The sequence below is a fragment of the Alexandromys fortis genome, unplaced genomic scaffold (genome assembly GCF_014885135.2).
Source record: "Alexandromys fortis isolate MF-2015 unplaced genomic scaffold, M_Fortis_MF-2015_v1.1 scaffold_18, whole genome shotgun sequence".
Lineage (NCBI taxonomy): Eukaryota > Metazoa > Chordata > Mammalia > Rodentia > Cricetidae > Alexandromys > Alexandromys fortis.
The window spans coordinates 4,577,139-4,592,133 of record NW_026067897.1 but is presented as its reverse complement, the minus strand read 5'-3'; the positions used below and the strand labels follow the sequence as shown (position 1 = coordinate 4,592,133).

The 14,995-nt window shown below is 44.2% G+C and overlaps 1 long non-coding RNA gene across 1 annotated transcript; it reads left to right on the top strand.

Annotated features, from left to right (window-relative positions):
- Positions 1-5,701: 5,701 nt before the first annotated feature.
- On the top strand, positions 5,702-10,626 carry LOC126514909 (uncharacterized). Its single transcript, XR_007595704.1, has 3 exons — positions 5,702-6,038; positions 6,771-6,893; positions 10,483-10,626. It is a non-coding gene; the product is annotated as an uncharacterized lncRNA (long non-coding RNA).
- The last annotated feature ends 4,369 nt before the right edge of the window (positions 10,627-14,995 follow it).

Sequence of the window (14,995 nt, the reverse complement as noted above, 5' to 3'; positions counted from 1 at the left end):
AAGAGTTCCACGCCTCCGTAGGTCCTAAAGCCAAGTCCTATAAATGAGGAGTCTGTGTTCCCACTTGCCTCCATCCTCACCCCAGAACTGTCCTCCCTATGCACAGATGACACTGTGGCATGTCTAGGTCCCATGTTTTCTGGACTCTGATGCCATCAGGGCAAGCCCCAACTCTTTGGAATAGCTTCTGCTCTATGCTGTCTGGGATTGCTTTATTTCATCCCATTTGGACTCGCTCCATTTTTGCCTAGTTGGCAGAATATCTACAATCCTTAGGAAGAGGTGTAAACAGAGACTGTGCTTTTGTTTCCTGGCTGTTCAGACCTGAATAAATACATAGAAACTTTCTTAATTATAACACTGTTTGGCCAATAGCTCAGGAGTATTCCTAGCTAGCTCTTACATCTTAAATTAACCCATTCCTATTAATCTGTATGTCACCACAAGACTGTGGTCTACTGGTAAGGTTCCAGCATCTTTCTCCTTGGGCAGCTATGTGAGTCTCCCTGACTCTACCTTCTTTCCTCTTCTATCTCTGCTTGGATTTCCCACCTAGCTTTATTCTGCACTGCCATAGGCCAAAGCAGCTTCTTTATTAACCAATGATAATAAAACATATCCCCAGCATACAGAAGGGCATCCCACATCAGAGACGTTGAGCCCCTCCTTGAACTTACCTACACCCCCATTGCTCTAGTCCTGTGTTAAGCCCAGGTCTGCTCATCATAGCAATGGTACTATCTGCTTGCCTCCATTGCCCAGGTTTTGAGCTGCACAGGGAAAAAAATCTCTGTCTCATTGAACTTTGGGGACCTCTTTACCCTATTAAAAACTCTGGTATATTACCATGCCTCAAAAATCTCGCGCCCTCACTAAGTAATAAGTAAATGAATGGGCTGCAAAGTAATTCGGTGTGTCTCATTAGTTGCAAGGCATAAATTATGAATCACTCTAGTTTTATTTTCCATTTTGGGAGACAATAAAACCATCCTCAAATTCAGGTACTTAATGGTTGTTATTGCTATTATTCTAATTAATTGATTCTCGGGTTTGAATAACATGTATTGATTGTTTTCATTGCCTGTTTTTTTCCCCCTGTATTTTGTGACTTACTTTTTATAAATTTGTAGACCCTATTTCTACTGGATTTCTGAAGGTCAGTAGAGTTTGAACTCTTCTCATTTTAACAAACTCCTTTTGTCTTCAAAGCCCTAAAGGGAGAGAAATGAAACCACATAAACGGTCTTCCTTCATCACAATAAGTTTGGGTTAAAAGTTCAGCCTTCAACAATTGTTGTTCTTACAGAAGATCGGGATTCAACTCCCAGTATCCACACAATGATATACAAGCATTCAAAGGCCCAGTTCTGAAGTCTGGTGCCCTCTTCTTACCTCCGCAGTGGTGCGTGGACATATATGTAAAATAAACACTCATACATACAACATCCATACGTCTAGAAACTTGAGCCTTGATTCACACTCTGTATAATAAGAGGTCCCCTCTCCTTTTCATATACTTTATTAATCTATTTCTGTGAGCAGTGTACCAGATTATCAAACAGGCTGGGGAAATACTGACTTCAGAGGACATCCTTCATGCTTGTGCCCTTCCTTCATGTCTTTAACCTTGAGTCAGTCATGACATGCTGAAGTTAAGAATGATTTCACTGTACTTGGGTTCTTGTTCTGTTGTGAATTATTATTATTTAAAAATAGTAGCATAGTTTTGACAAATAATACAAAAAATCTATTGTGTTCAAATTCTTTGTCATTTATCTGTCATATGCTAAGGATATACCAGCTTTCATAGACATGGCTTAAAACCACTCCAAGTCCTGATTTTCCTCAAGAAGAAAAGTATGGTTGAAGGGGACAGGAGAGACGGCTCAGTCAGTAAAGTGTTTGCCACAGAAGCATAAAAAAAACAAGTTCAAGTCCCAGCACCTACTTAAAAATCCAGGAAGTAGGAGATACACCTGCAATCACAATACTGGGGAGACACAGACAAGTGGGTCCCGAGGGCATGCTAGCCAGACAGTCTAGACAAATCTGTGCACTTCAGGTTCAATGAGAGACTATCTATCAGAACAATAAAGTAGACATCAATTGAGAAAGACACCATGTTTACTCTGGCTTCCAAATGTAATAGCACAGACATACAGAAAGAGGTGGGGAAGGAGAAAAAGATGATACAGTAATACTGCCAGACTTTTATTTGTCCCCTGATTCATTCTGCCTTGCAGAGTTTCTGGCTATCTATCTAATCTACCTGACAAAAGAAGCTCAAGGCAATAGACTTGGGTCCATCTTACCAAGCGTGGGTAGTTTGAGAAAATGGCCCCTAACAAGAGGTCATTATTAGGAGGTGTGGCCTTGGAGGAAGTGTGTCACTGTGGGGTGGGCTCTGAGGTCTCTTTTCTCAAGCTTCACTCACTGCTGCCACAAAGTCAAAGCATTCCCACGCCTGTCTGTGCGCTGCCGCGCTCCCCTTCACGGTCATAGCACACTGAGCCTACGGAACTGTAAGTGAGCCCCCACAAAGAAATGTCTTCCTTAAAAGAGAGGTCGGGGTCATGGTGTCCCTTTACGGCAATACTAAGCCCTAGCTAAGACACCCAGTTTCTGCCTATCCCTCAGTCTGTACCCTCTGCTGTCCTTGCTACCCTGTGCTGCCTCAGGTTTGAACTGAGCCACGTGTCAGAGACGAGCGGCTGCATCTGACGAGTTGAAAGTGGGGGTCTTTATCTCAAGAAATCCCTCTCTGTATTTCCTCAGAGCAATATGACTGTTGGTGCAGAAGATGGACATTTGCAGAACTCCTGGGTTTTACTTTCCTACGGTAACACCTGGCACACTTCACTGATTCGCTGGCGTCTCCTCTTGGATGAGCTCTCCGCAATTCATCTTCATGGTTCACCATTCCCAGTGTTAGTAATTTACGGTAATGAACACTAAGTTGGCACCCAGGCAGGGTGAGGCAGAAGCAACTTTCAGCAGACTTGAGGGATACATTCCCCGCCTTCTGAGAGCATCTTAATGATTCTAAGTGGTTCAGATAGTTAGAGGAAGTTCAGAGGAACTGAATCAATTGTACATCATCAAAATGCACAGTACTTAAGACGGGGGGTGAAGGCATGGTGTCTGCTTGCCTGTGTGAGGGGTCGGAGGGTGCCAGCATGTAGGACTGTTGACGTGATGCTTTTGCTGCTAGGAGCTAGTGAGTGTAGGTTGAGGTAATGGCTGTGTTCCACATTGGCTCAGAGAAGGGCATGTGAATCCAGGAATGTTTGGGAGTCTCCAGACATCCTGACTGTGATTTTTTTTCAAATAGTGGGCATCTTTGTCAGAATACTATATCATCTTTAATTTTTAAATCGATGTGTATGTATTAGAAATAGAATCTATATGTTCCAAAAAGGACTGATTTACAATAATATGGAGAATAATTCAATATGTTTAGAGGCATGTTTTTTACTCTAAATGGTTTCTTTTGAGATGATGAGAATGACTATCCAATTTATGTACATTATCATCTACACAGATTAAAACCCTGCGCACAGAGGGTCAAGTGCATTCTCTCTAACGGTAGATCGCTTAATACCGCTTCATTATTAAGTAGAGTGGAGAATTCTAGTGCTGGGAAATTCCTGCAGCTATTTTTAGATCCACATTTATGTTTTTTTCTTCAGTATCCAGAAAAGACACCTGATTATGTACTTAGAGGAAGAAATATGGCCATTACTTTTAGACAGCATGGGATTTAATCTTGGTTTTCCCCCTGACTGTTGAAGTGTCCTGGGTCCGTCACTTTACCTGTTGTTTACAGTGTCACTGTGGAAAGGGAATGGCCATATTCTCATGAGAAGTAAATACCTAGTGTGAGGAACCTGCCTAACACAGGCTCTGATGGGAGCAGAGTCTCGGTGAATACAGCAATTTGCTCCGGGATCTGCCCAAGTCACAGTACGTGTGGAGAGACCAAGGGCGTAGTCTGTGCTTAGCTCCAAGTCTAGAGAAGGAAGATCTTTGCTTTCCACACACCACTGCCTTGTCTCTACTCCAAGGCTATTGTAGACGCGCCCCTCACATGTCACACAGACCTGAATCCAGTTCAAGGTCTTCTGCACCCCCTCGGTACTGGGGGGCAGCATAAGAAGGTATAGAAGTTTGGGGGTGCCCAAATTACATTATATACTGGGGTGAAATATCCATAAGAAGCACACTACCCATAAGTGTACAATAGATATAGACCAGTTTAAACCCTATGCCCTTTCAATGGTTCCACCACACAGCTCCTCTCTGTAGAGCCTGATCAGAAGTTTCTGCTTCCACTTTCTCTGCCCTGCTTGTTTTCCTCTATCATTCCAGAGTCCTGTTCTTGCCTCATAAAGGACATCTAGGGCTCACTTGCTTCCCTTCTGGGGTGGTGACATCCAAGAAGAGAGGGGATGAGAGATGGCCACTTGAGTGGAATCCCTTATTTTCTACGACTCTTCACCCTACGCCCTGCACTCGGAACTCATAGTTCCTGGCTTCCTATGTGAACAATCCAGGAAAGAGTCTGTGGCTATAGGACTTGTTTGACACAGAACCACTGGGCTGATGCAAAACAAATAAAACCTTGAAACACAGAAATAAACTGCCATTGTTGTAAGGAAACAGTTTGGTGTGTGTGTGTGTGTGTCCCCTATTTTCTGTCAACCCCCTGGAAATTTCTTTTGTCTGAGACTTTCTCGTGAACTTTAGCAGTGATTTGTTCTGGTAACCATTCAAAACCAGGTATTTTAAATGGTTACTTTCACAAGAGCCTTCTACTTTCTTCATAAAGACCTAAGGCCTAAGACCTTGATGCGTAGCTGAGCCCCCTTTCTGCCTTGAGTCTTAGCAAGCTCGGAGCCAGGTCTGTCGTCTCCTTTTCTCGAGCGTAGTATAGGCCAGCCTGCTGGACCTTGTTTGCAGTTGTCTCTATGTGGGACTTTCTGTGATCCTTTCTGTCCAGATTTGGTCTTTTCTTTGGCTCATTCAGTTAATTAGTTTGTTTTCTAATCTACTATAAACAGCAGAAAGTAAATAAAAAGAAAGCAAGCTGAATCTTTCTGTGACTATAAAATACTTATATTTCTCCATTCTATTTTATCCCTCTGAACTTCCCATATACCCTTCCTTGCTCTCTTTCAAAACTGTAACATCTTATTTCACTCATTGTTATTGCATTCACATATACTATATATGAATATTATATATATATATTACACATAGCCTGCTCGGGTTGTATAATGTTACTTGTACGTATGTTTCCTGGCTTGGCCATTTGTCACTGAACAACCAAGTGGTGTGTTCTTCCAAGGGGAAGCTATCTTTCCTGCTTCCAGCTTTCCTCAGCTGCCTGCAATCTTCTGTGCATGGTTTAGGTTTCAGGAGCTTTCCCATGTCCACTTCGTCACGTCCATTGGTGTCGTCTGTATTCATTCATATTTGGGCAGTCATGTTAGTGAGACTTAGCTTTGGCATTAACAGGAGACACAGTCTCATTGCAAACTCCCTGGTCCACTGGCTTTTACAGTCTTTTCCCCCTATTCTCAATGTAAGCTTGCAAAGGAGGGATGCAACCAAGATATGATGCCCATTAACTGCATCAATGACCAGCGTGGCATGTTAACCCTAAGGGTACAGTGGCATCTTGATGGAAACCAGTAACTCTCTAATCAGACTTAAGATCTACTCAACAAGAGGGGAACACGCCAGGCAGCCCTGATATCAGCTTGAGATAAACTGGCTGTGTTTCAGCTTAGATGAAGTCAGTGCTGTCCTGACCATCATATACATCCCTGTTTCTCACTTAAAGTATTTTGATGATACCCAGGACCACAATTTTGTAAGTCCTCAATACTTGCTGTCCTGGATCTGTCTGCTTCCTTCCTATGTCTCGTGAACCTTGAGCTGGCTCTCATAGAGTGGAACTGGGTTGTTTTGGAACAGCCCTGAAGATGCGTATTTCCTCAGCCCAGAAAAACTCAAGACTAAAAGAAGACAAACATGTAAGCAAATAACTACACTAAAATGTGATTCATTCTCAAATCAAGTATCTATAAAATGCTGTGAACACATAGGTGAGGGCCAATTAATTATACCTGGGATAGGAAGTCTCAAGGAGAGAGAGAGTTACAGAGGGGAGTGACATTTCAGCTTGATCTTGTGCATAACAAATGACTTCCTATAAGATACTTTTCACCTGCTTTGAATTAACTAAAATGATTAGGCCTTAGGTTTTTATAAAGGTCATCTCTACTAGAATGAAGAAAATGGAAGGCTCTTGTGAAAATAACCATTTAAAATACGTCAGCCTGATTGTGAATGGCTGCCAGAAGAAATCAGTGCTGGAGTTCATGAGACAGTCTCAGATTGGGAGAACATTTCCAGGGATTTGATAGAAAATCACACACACACAACACGCACACACACACACACACACACTTCAACCCAGTATAATTAATATAAAGCAATAGTATTAGCTTCCTCCTGTACTATCCTGCCTCTTGGTCTGTGCTGTTTTCGGCTTCAGTATCACTGGGAAGGAAGGACTGATTAGGAGATAAACAGAGACTTGGTCCATTTAGCGGAAGAGACCATGCTCTATTTTCCAGACCTGCTCCCTTTGCCTTCTGTGTTTCCTTTCTATCCCCTGCTGCCCTTTCTGATGTCTACTGTTGGCCTGTAAAAATCTCCACTCAATCGTTTCCTCTCTTGTCTCCCTTCCCTGGGGATGTAAGTGGAGGTTCCACGTTGAAGTTCCGTTCAGGAGATGGAAGGACCTTGAGTCGCTGGGGCAGCACAGAGAAGAATTCCTTGGGACGACTGTTTAACACAGGACACCTGGACTGGATTTCCCATTGGTGAGCAAGACTTCTGCTTGTGTCATGCAGAGTCACTGAAGTGTGAGGCTGCTTATTAGAGCAGCTAGTCCACGCCAGTGTAATTATCATCTATTATGTGATGTGTGTCCCCATCCATCCAGGCTCCCCTTGTTTGCCGCCCTCTGTCTTTTCTCTAAACTGTGTAGCACATGCTTTTTGGGTTACTGAAGAGCGCTATTTTCAAAATCTACAAGTTAGGGTGCCTCTTCAGATGTAGAGAAAGGGTGTTGTACAAACACACTCCATTGAGTGTGCATGAAACAGATCATAAAAACAAACACCATTCAGTTCTCAGAGGAGGTTATTCATGGAGCACACGTGTGCAATAACCCAGATTGACCAAGGGTACACACAGGTAACTCGAGGGGATCATGTTTGTATGAATGTTCGGCACAGGGCTCCTCCCAGCGTGCAAGGAAGGAATGAGGGGATTAGCCTTGGTTCTGGGAGGCCTGTATTTGATTGGTTGAAGGGTGTGGTTTTTAAACAGCTGATCCCATTGATGAGTTGTGTCTATTTATCTGTGACATTTACATAGAACTGAACAATTTACTCAGCCAGGAACATTTCAGGAGCAACCCCTGCATAATAAGCAAAACAGTCCTGTTTGCCTGCAAAAACCTTACATTCTAATGGGAAAAATAGGTATTTCATATGTAGTAAAGGTCAAGAAGGTGAGGCAGGATATATTACATTTATTTTTTAGCATTCTCTTCTTTTTCTAGACAAAAATACATGGCCATACTTCTGTTTTTTTTTTAAACAAAAGTAACATCAAAATGAGTTTTTTGTATATGCAAAATTAAAATTGGTTTAAAAAAAGCCCATGATTTATGTCTTTGGCCATAATGGATGAGATATCTAGAGGGAGTGGGAACAATGTTTGGGAGTGCAGGTCAAAACTATGTCACGAATGCAGTGTTTTGTGAAGGCTCTGATGGCTGTTAACATGCATTAATCTGCGAATAGGCGGCCGTATATCTCTCTGTGCACTCATACCTGAGAATTTCCTTTTTAAGCCTATTACTAGGCTTCTCACTGCCTGGGGCCTTTCAAATGTCTTAATAAGGTATCAAAATTAGTAAATTATTGAGCCTATAATTATCGAACTGGTTTCTTATACTTAAATCCCCATGCCTCCAATCCGTTATTCAGCGCTATGAGATTAGTTTCCTTAAGCTCTGTCCACTGCACTTAGTTACCCCGTTTAAAACACTTTTAGTGGCTCCTGGGCTGAGTGAATTGCATCTGCTCATAAGAGCATTGCTACATTGGCCAGGCCCCATGTGGACCTCTAATTGCACACCAAAACACCGGTGCCCTGTCATCCCCCCCAATCTTGACTCCTCCCCAAGTCTCACAGGGCACTGCACCCTCGCCTGAGTTTTACCTCTTCCCACTCTCCCAAGACTGCCCTCTGGCTCCCCACCCAGTGCACTTCCTGAACACTGGTTGGTTCTGTCAAGGACACTGTCATAGGGGTTGGAGCTGAGCATAGGGTCCTTAGGGGTTATCATCATTTTGATGGCTGAAGATCACCCTAAATGATGCTTCAGGGAGTGTCTTCCAATCTTGGTATAGCTGCAGCACAACCTACTGTCCCTCGTCTCTTTGCCTTTCTACCCAGGCTGGTTTGGAGACACAGTCTCCCCAGTCTGCTTCCTCTGCTGTGCCTTCTTTAGAAGAACGGGGGAGACTGTTCCACGGAGTCCTAAGATTCTGATTGAGAATCTTTGACTCTTTGGTAGCTGTCAATCACCCGTCATCCTACTGCTTACAAGATGCAGAATTCCAATAGCCATCCGACCACAGAGGAAACTTTATGGTGAGGATATTTGCATTTCCAATATTACAAAATTTTGTTATAAAAATCTTACAGATAAATTAAAAAAAATCTCACAAACCAAAATTAACTGGAGTTTTAAGTAATTACTCTTCCTACGGTCTTCCACTCTGAGTGCCACTACCCCATGGAGAAACAGACTGTGATACAATCTTGGTGTCACTATTGGTCCAAAGAGCAGGGGAGTGAGGGAGAATGGTGGTCCTTTGTGGGTACAGTGTAGTCTTTGACAACTGCAAGAACAGTTAGATATTGTTGGGAGTCTGGGGACAATTAAGAAAAACCTTTACTACCCATGCGCTGCTTTCTTGAGCATCAGGTGGACAGGCCATGATGAAATGTTTGTAGGTCCCAGTGCCCTGTCCCCCCTTCCCCTCCCCCATTACCTCTACTCTCCCCCTCCCATCTCCTTCTGTTCCTTTCCTTTCCTTTTCTTTCCATCTCTCTATCTTTTGAGATACGTAATTCAGGCTGGTCTCAGAATTTTGATCCTCCTGCCCTGTCCTCCAGAGTTCTGGCATTGCAAGTATGCTCACAACACTTGGTTCCAGTTCTATTTCTGTAAACTTTTTCCTTGTCTCTAAATCTTGATAGTATTGTGGTCACCAGTGTTAAGATCTCAGGAGGACTATTAAGGAATGTCTAACCATACTTACTCATTGTTACTCTCTAGAATCTGACTTTAGATTGTGCTTCATAATGTACAGGATATGCATTAGAGGCTAATCATGTACAAATACCAATATGGATAGATTCATCCTGAAAACTCACCTCTACTGAACTGTTCTGGCAGAACTAAAAAACAAAAGCGAGCCACTTTAAATGTCTTCACTGTGCAGAAACCTAATTCTCTAGACTTTATTCGCTAACTGGCTCCTCTTGTAGCTCAGGCGTGGGAACCCTGTTTTCTGGGCGCTCTCAGGGTTTCCTGAATTTCCTTTTGATGCTCCTCCGTGGAGCCAGTGGTGTGAGTTCACACTCTGAATTTCTCGTTTCCTTCATTTATGTCCCATTTCATTCAACGCTGCCCTTTGACCTTCACCCTTTTCATTTCGGTATGTGACCTTGGAGGGTGTTATTTTGAGGTAACTAAACCTTGATCCCAGTCTCCTGAGCTTAACCTTGCACGCTCTTTCGCCGTGGTCATAACCAATTGAATACATCAATTATGTATTATATTGCAATGGATCTGAAAGCCGGACTTTTAAGTTTGGTCTTGTGCCTATGATCTCATTTAAATTATGTGGTATGCCCTTAAGAATCTAAAATACAAAATTTTATAGTCTTAGTTTTTTTTTTAAATAAAATTACCAGTTAAATATTTCAGAAAATGTAGTAACTACTGAATAGCAAATACCCATTTCTATGGGGAGAGTGCAGTGTGCAGGGGCGCAACCCAGAGTTATTCAATTTCTTTTGTTTTTCTAAGTTGGACTCTTTTGGATTCAAGGTTTTGTGTGTGTGTGTGTGTGTGTGTGTGTGTGTGTGTGTGTGTGTAATAGATCTAAACTTATATCATCGGCTACTATTTCCAGGATAGCCTTGTCACAGTCATACCGCCTCTCATCTCAGCAGCTACAGTAGGTAATTGGGCCCATGAGACACGGTTTTCCATCTTCTGCGCGGTGATGCCCTGCAACCTCTGTGGCTTCTCCCCTGGGTTGGCAGGGTGATGGTACTGTTGCCTCTGGCCTTTTCATTTATTATTTATTTCATTTATTGCAGGGCTCAGAACAAATTGGAATTGGCAAAAATGGAGAGTGAGGCTGTGGAATGATAATAGCCGAGGTCCACACGACTGCTCGACACCACAGGAGCCCAGAGAGCCAAGAAAGGCTACGGCAGTGCAACGAGAGGGTTCAAATCAGCAGACGCTTGATGCCTTCACCTGTGCCCTGTGAAGGTTTTAGATCTTCAGACAGTCGGCTAGCTGAATAAAGTTCTTTCTTTTTCTTTTCATTTCCTTTCTTTTCCTTTTCCTTTTTCTCCCAGTCTTTCCAATCCAGTCTTTCAAAATCCAGCCTCTGTTCCTGAAGACCGCACAGGAACTGACCTGGAAACAGACACATCTGTGCAGCCTGCTTCCCACAGGCAGCACCACGCCCCAAGCCTCAGCTTCCCTCCTAACCACCTAGCAATCCCTTGCTCTTCCCAGTCCTTCAGATGAAGCATCCGCTCACCGCTTAGCTGTTTCCAGCGGTTTCCAGCGGTTTCCAGCGGTCTCATCACACAGCACTTGTGTTGGAGCAGTTCTTCCGAATATAGGGAAATTCTTATTGTTTTGCAAATTTTAGTTTCGTGATGTTGGGAATTGAACCCAGGACCTCACACAGCTTGTGCTAAGTGAACACTCCACTACTGAGCCACTTCCCCAGCCTCAGCCGAGGGGCTTTGAAATGTGTGATCCCAGGTGACATCAAGCGAGGCATTTTATTCATAGGGGAGCACAGGCAAAGCGTCTGTCTCTCCCAGCAGCTAACTGAGCCAGTGCTTAGTGTAAGGGGGTACAGATAAATAAGCACGGGAGTACACACATACCCCCCCACTCACTCACAAGCAGGTGCACGTGTATTACATCTCTCAGGAGTTTAGGATTTGCACATGGTGTTGAAATAGGAGCTGCGGGGCTGCATCCCCAGCACCCCGGCTGCTTGGCTAGCTTATTCCTGAAATAACAACACACAAACTGTATTAATTTAAAGACCGCTTGGCCCATTTCTATCTAGCCTCTTCTTGGCTAACTCTCGCACCTGGACTAGCCCATTTCTAATCATCTGTGTAAGCACCCCAAGGTGCGCTTACCGGGAAGATTCTAGCCTCCGTCCATCCTGGGTCGGAGCTGCCTGGGAGAGCTGAGCCTGGCGTCTCTTCTCCAGAGAGCAGAGCTGTAGAGTCTCTCCAGGAGCAGAGCAGAGTCTGACCTCACTTCCTCTTCCTCCCAGAATTCTATTCTGTTTACTCCTCCCACCTATGCTTTAACCTATCAGGGCCAGCCAAGCAGTTTCTTTATTGCTCAATGACCTTCCTCCATCACACATGGGTCTCGTGTTATGTGTTCCCGTGATGTGTGATCCTGGGGAAAGTAACAGACGAGCACATGTATTACTATCCAGCGGAGGAGGAAACAGATTTAGAAAGGAACATAACTGGGGAAATACCTTACATAGGATTCAAACCCAGACCTGCCTAATTCCACCCCTAGCAACTCCACAACTACAAGGCGGTCGCCTTGTAGGTCAAACATATAACTCACACCATCTATTTGAATATATAGTTAGAGGGGCCATGTAACACGGCTCCTCGAAACATAGTTGAACAAATGAAAAACAACAATGGCTTATTCTCTTGCCTAATATCTGTGGACAAGAGAATTAGTAGTTCTAAGATTTTGAGTGTGTGTGTGTGTGTGTGTGTGTGTGTGTGCGCGCGCGCACGTGCAGGTGCCTGAACAGGCCAGGAGAGCACCAAATCCCCTTGAGCTCATGCTCACATTGGCAACACATAGTCTAAAATTGGAACAGTACAAAGAAGATGCTCCTGCACAAGCATGACGCTAACATTTGTGAAGAAGAAGAATAAAAAAAGAAGTCCCTTGGAGCTGGAGTTACAGGCCATTGTGTGCCACCTGACCCAAGGGCTGGGGATTCAATCTGAGTCCTGGGAAAGAGCAGCAAGGGCTTTCACTACTGAGGCATGTCTCCAGTTCCCAATTCGGAAATGTCTAACGAGGCAGTTCTGGCTTAGGGTCTCCTCTTCAGCTGCTGTAGGATGCTGTCTAATACTGTAGTTATCTGAAGCCACAGTTTATGCAGGAAGATTTACTTAGGAGATAGATCATTTACATGGTTTGCCACTTGGGGCAAGGCCAAACCGAATGCTGCTGCTGCTCTCTGTGCGACTTTTGAGTGTCGCTTAACATGGTGGCTGCTTTCCTCCGTGCTGAGAGACACAAGGATCAAGGCTGAACCAGCAACACCTCTGATGAACCGGCCTCGACATCACCCATGGTATCACCCAGCTTCCCTCACTGTCTTCAAACAGCCAACTTTGACTTGATGGGTGAAGATCTACGTATGTATGCTAATACTAGGAGACACACACCATTAGGGGCTATTTGTAGGCTGGTATTTTCCCCTAAAATGTCTTTATTCTCTTTCTATAAATCCTTTTAGCAAAATCTTCTACTCTTTTTTCATTTTTCCATTTAGTTTTCCACCCCAGAAACTATTGCCTGCATCCCCTCAAACCTGGAGCACAGTGGCTGTGTAGGGAATCTTGAAGGATGATACTAATTTCCAACGTGATAAGAAGTAGAAGGACATAGTCGAACTGCTGGGCAAGTCCGTGAAGATGTTTATAGATGACGTTTATTGTGGCAACATCACCACCACAGAATGTGGTCGACACCAGTCTATGTGGGATTTCAGGACTGAGTAGGAAGGGGAAAGTAGGTGAGTACCAGCATCTGCCTCTTGAGCTCTGGACCAGAGATGCAATGTGAGCAGATGCCTCACCCACTACAGCTGTATCTCCTCGAATACCTCCAACTGGATCCTCCAAGTGCGAGGCAAAGAAAACTATCCTTATGTTGCTTTTCCCAGGTACTTTTTAAATCACAGCAACAATAAGAGTAAGCAAGCAACATAAGAACCTGCCAGCCAGGTTATAAGAACCGCTCTAACCTGTCAGTCAATGCTGTCTTGCTACTTGTGAAGACAATGAGAACCGGTCTGACAGAGTAGTCCTTCTCTGATGTGCTTGGGAGAACTTCCACAGTAACCTAGTGCAGTGAGAGTCATGGAACAGGTTTCCTTCACAGCCCTTTCCAGGGCTGGCTCCAGTTTTGTGATGCCCACTGAGCTGCGAATCTGCATTAATAACACTCATGGGTTGGCATACAAGACAAACAGCTTATTGGTGGTTGTGTCTTTGGGATCAAGGGTATTTTGCCTCTTTTATTTTACTAATATTGCACATCTATATATTGTTTATTGTCAAATAAAACTTAATGAAGATGAGCAACTAAAACACTGCTTAAGACAGGAATCACGCGTTCCAGATTCCAATGCCTGACGTGATTTCTTTTTAATTCAATGCGCTTCCAGCCTCCACGTCTTTCTTGTTCCAAGGATGTCATTATCAATACTGATATAAAATTTTCATTGCTTGAACCATTACAATATACAGGGAATGGATTTTTCAATTTGTCAAGTTCCAGTGAGTATATTAGCAGAATTATCTGTCTGTCAGCAGGCACGTGGTGACGCCAGCAGCATCTCTAATGCTGATTGCTCTGAATCTCGGTGTTTATAGGGGTCTCTGGTGGCAGGAGGCCCCTCTCCCCTTTCCCTCTGACTGATTCCCCTTGCATCTCTTTTCATGCTATCTGAGCCTTTAGAATGATGAATACTGAAAGCAATCTGTGAGATAGGAAGTACATTGATAAAATATGGCTTTAAGCTCTGGGAGTCGTGTTGAAGAAAGGGAATTGGATTGTATGAGCCGGGGGGGGGGGGTTTCAGGTCATGACAGGGAAGCCCACAGAATCAGCTGATCTGAGCTCTCAGAAGCTAACCCACCCTGAACCTACAGTTAGGGAGCCTATGTGGGTTTGACTGAGACCCTCTGCATGTGGGTGACAGTTGTGTATTTTGGCCTGTCTGTGGGGCTCCTAGCAGTGACTTTCAAACCTGTCCCTGGTGCTTGAGTTAGCTTTTGGGAACCTATTCCTCATACTGGAATGCCTTGCCGAGTCTTGATGCAGTGGGAGAAACTTGGTCCTGCCGCAGCTTAATATACCATGATTTGTTGACTCCTATGGGAGGCCTGCTCTTTTCTGAACAGAGAAGGAGGAGAGGATGGGGGAGGGGTAGATAAGAGGTGTGTGGGGAGGAACAGAAGGAGAGGAGGTAGCAGATACTGATCGGTAGACAAAATAAATGGAAAAAAAAAAGAATCATGTTTTAGTGTTGCTGTCCTAGGGCCATGCTGCTGCCAGGGTCATACAGATCCTAGTGGCCTGTGCTGCTACCCAGGGCCACAGGGACGTTGGGTCCCAACTGCAGCTTAGGGCCATGTCTGGATCCATGGCTCAACTACAGCCAGGGTCTGTGTTGACGTCCTAGGTTCCGGTTACCATCAAAGGCCATGCAGATGTCTGGGATCTGGGCCACCACCTGGGGCCATGCAGGTGTCCAAGGGCCATGCTGCCACTGGGGCCAGACTGATCTGTGTGACC